Source organism: Etheostoma spectabile, chromosome 17, assembly GCF_008692095.1.
Source record: "Etheostoma spectabile isolate EspeVRDwgs_2016 chromosome 17, UIUC_Espe_1.0, whole genome shotgun sequence".
Taxonomy (NCBI): Eukaryota; Metazoa; Chordata; class Actinopteri; order Perciformes; family Percidae; genus Etheostoma; species Etheostoma spectabile.
Window position 1 is genome coordinate 9,832,689 of NC_045749.1, and position 4,107 is coordinate 9,836,795.

Below are 4,107 nucleotides of genomic sequence, written 5' to 3' on the forward strand. Positions count from 1 at the left end.
TTTTTTTTTTTGTGCTATTCACAGAAAAATCGATGGCAGTTGTTTGTGTTTGTGGGTGATGCTGCTCTCAAAGTGCCCACATCCCTGAAGCACCGCATCCAAAACCTTCAGGACTTCTTGTTGAATAAAAAACCCACTCCTGAAAAGGTGCTGCTGCTTCTCCACAAGACAAACACAGGCAAAGGCTGATCACCAGTGGAGGTGTTCCTAGTACACAGGAGAGGTGGATAAGGGGCCCTTTCGCGTCGTGCAGGATGGATGGGAACATGCAAAACTAAGCCCTCTTTCCCCGAGGACTGAAATCTTTCCCGGGAGCCAAAACTCTAAACCCACGGGAGAGGCGCTGTCAGAATATGACGCTGAAGGGGCGTGGTTTTGCCCAAATATGGCGCTCTGACGGTTCCTGTCAAGCAGTGGCGCTCCTCTGTACGGGTACAGCCCTATAGTGCAGCAGGCTGAGAACACTCTTTCGCTCCACTTTTCCTCTTGCTTAGGCCCTATATGTGGTGAGTTTGATTTTTTTAATGATATGGAAAATTCAACCGGGTGTAACCATCAAACATAATGAGAAAATTAAATAAATAAAAAAAATACTTCATTGCTTATTAATTTTTAGCTGACCTGATGATTGCAATTTCCGTGATTAGTTTATTATACTGGATTTAAATTAATAGTATTTGCCATACTTATTCAATTAAATTTGTTATCACTTTTACAAATTGAATTGATGCGATTGTTTTTTTTTCACTAATGTATCGGAAGCATCTCAGTAGCTGTGTAAATACAGGGCATAAATCATATTTCACAAGTGGCAGATCACGTTTCTTCACAGAACTTAATATTACATTTCTATTGTGTATTTTTAACTCTAGCCTACGCTGCGGGTTATTTCATCGTAGCCTAATTAAAATGCCATTAATCTAACGCAGATTTCAGAGAATCAGACGTGATTATAAATCTATTAATTTGCATTCACTTTTCATTGAGAATGTTTAACAAAAGAGGATTGACTTTCAATTGATTGACCGTGTAGCCTAGCCTACATCGCAGAGCAGAGGATTTCTTTATGTATTATGGTAAACACAACATGTGAAAAAAGTTTGAAAATCAGTTTCCTATAGCCTACCATCAATAATGTGAAAACAAATCAATCCCACCGCTGTGCCAAATAGCTACAGAAGATAAAGTCAGATCTTCTGACCTCTTACTATGGGCTACAAATCAGAGCCAGCGTGTCTCATGACATTAAACAAACTTCAGGAAATCCATGGCTCTGTGTCTTCTTTATTTCATGCACGTCCTGTAAAATCTGTAATAATCAGAAACATCTTAATCATTTTTAAAGGGCCAACTGCCTACATGTCCGACTCTGTCCGAGAGGGGCAAGCAAGCAATTCGGTTCATTAGTGGTGAAAAGTAGGAGAGGATGGAGGGTGAGAGGGGAGGGTGCGAGGAAGAGAGATGTGTGCTATATCCTGAGCAATCTATCTAGCTGGTGCTGAGGGTTAATAGCTGCTGCCAAAGATAAGTGAATTATAAGCTGTTGCTTTCACCTCTACACAATCTATTGCCAAATTGCCCAGTCACAAAATGAGGATGTGGAAATGTTACCTTTATTGTTATTATTATTATTATTATTATTATTATTATTATTATTATTATTATTATTATTCTTTATTATTATTATTATTGAAGAGAAATCCAAGTTTCAATCTGTGGAAAAAAATAACTGGAAAAACTTTCAGGGGGCCTTTTGTAAAAAATGTTATCTTTTTTTCTCCTAGATGAAACAAACCGAGACGCATGTTGTAAATGTTTTTGTCTGTTCTACCGAGATTGCATATATCTTTTTTGCACAGAACTCACTAGCTTTTTTTTTTTTTTTTGTGCACAGTTTCAAGTCGCTTATTAGAACTTAACCCCTGATTACACGCACCAAGGCGATTTAAATCTGATTATCAAATTAGGAGACTTTGAGACAAATCCTCTTAGATCTGATACTGTTGACTGGAGAAGGAAAATGGATCCCCACACCCGTCACGTAGGTAACGATGCTGTCCTGAAAGGGAGTTTTAAACCGTATTTGACAACAAATGCAGCTGCCCCGCTATTTCAGAAGATATTAGAGGAAAATGAATGCAAATCTGTGTGCAGGAGCCATCTGGACGTGGAGAGGGAGTCAGCTGCTCCACACACTGAGGCGCGGAGCCTGAATCCGTCTCAGCTCATTCTGTGGGATCATCTGCGTGGTGGGCTTACACCGTGGAAAATGCGCTCTCCATCATTAGGTGAAATGTTAGCATCAAAATAAAAGAAAACGTTCATCCACGTTTGTTTTGGGGATTTCGTGCATGGAAACTTTGCACGGGCGTGGATTTAGAGGATCTTAGTCACTATTTATTTTTTTCTCTATAAAAATAAATAAAATAAAAGCTTGTCTCTCAACTGCACGCTGGAGGTAAGTGGTGGGTGACAAGCAGGGAAAAAAAGTGCAAACTTTTTGCCTCATCTCTACATCTGGGCCGCATTGAGCCAGGCTGAATGCTCGTTTAAATGACCGGTTGATGACACGGGGGGCTGTTATCTCATTCTTCTATTCAGAGGCCACAGTGAATGAACCCCTACAGATTTAGGCATGACCATTGATATAAAAGCAAACTCCTCGGGACGAGTGGCTCCCAATACAAATGTACACGGTGACTTGGAAGACCTCCCGTCTCGACGGGTCGAGCCTCCTCCGTATTGAGGGTGACGTCTTCTTTTTTTGTGTGAATTTACGGGGCGAGGCCCTCATGATCTCCTTAAATTTGCATGTAAATGGCGACATCAGCCAGTACGCGTGCCAGGGGCTAGCGGGCCTCCCAGATGTCAAGGCAAAGTCAATCAGCCGGCCGCTGCCCAGCTGTCCATCGATGCACTTTATTGGGACAACACTTTCATTATGCTCACCTGCATTGTTTCCTAATGGATTGATTGGCAAAAAATAGGGGGGGGGGGGAAGAAATCGTATTAGCACTCAGCAAGCAAGTTCGCTTACGGCTTTATCACAGAGGTTGTTTTAAAGCGATATTTTTTTTCGATTAAATATTAATCAAATACGCCTACAGTTACGCATCACTCCAAACTCCAGATGGAACAAATAGGCAGTCAGCCCACTTATTGTTTACAACAAGTCAACCACATTCTATATTATTCCATTTTTTTAGACACATTACATTTTGAGTCTGGTTGAACTTAATAATTATTTGTTTACTTATTTATTAATGTGTAGGCCTATGTGACGTGCTACCGCGCAAAAAAAAAACGTTCTCTGGGAGCTGTAGGCTACAGCCTTTGTTTTAAAATTCACATCACTTGTAGCTGTTTCATAAGATGAACTTTTAAACTTGTGCATTGTCATTTTTTTAAATAAGTGGGGTAAATAAGACATTATTTATAATTGTTTTCTTTTTTTTATGGAATGAAATGAGTAAAATTCTTAATACCTCATTACCGTGAAAGCCTACTTCAACACTTTGTTTCCAGAAGCTATTAGCGTTAAAGGCCTACTAAATGCACGAGCGTCATTCGATATGACATATTCAAATATCATATTAAAATACAGTTTGCACGTTGTTTTTAATTATAGGGGTAAGACACAAATGGCCAAGAGTGATGAGATCAATCATGTAGACTATTCGTGTCAAGTAGTTACAGCTGATAGACGGACAGCGCCCCTCGTTGGTTACACTTGAGATCATTGTGTCGATATGAGGCAGCTGTGTTCCTCAGTGACAAGATAGCTAAATCTCTCCATGGGTTGCTCTAACACCCCCCTCCACACACCCCTGAGCGGCCACAAAAAAAATCTTGTTTATGTTCTGGACAAATTATCTCAAATAATAAAACAAAATTTAACGAGAAAATTCTCAAAAACAAATATACATGTTTTTATATATATGTATATATGTATATGATTAAGCTGAAAAAACAATACATAGCCTATGCATAGTAGGCTACTAAACGATTAAGGAGAGTAAAGCGTATTACTGTTTTGAACGTGGTAAAATGTCTTAAGAATAAATTGTCACGCAAGCCACATTATTATTATTATTATTATTATTATTA

General features: G+C 39.2%; 1 long non-coding RNA gene across 1 annotated transcript in view; it reads left to right on the top strand.

Annotated features, from left to right (window-relative positions):
* Positions 1-6: 6 nt before the first annotated feature.
* Positions 7-4,107, top strand: part of LOC116705327 (uncharacterized) — a 6,561-nt gene continuing 2,460 nt past the window's right edge. The window contains exons 1-2 of the long non-coding RNA XR_004335904.1: positions 7-506; positions 2,155-2,288. This is a non-coding gene — a long non-coding RNA (uncharacterized LOC116705327). The remainder of the gene's footprint in view (positions 507-2,154; positions 2,289-4,107) is intronic.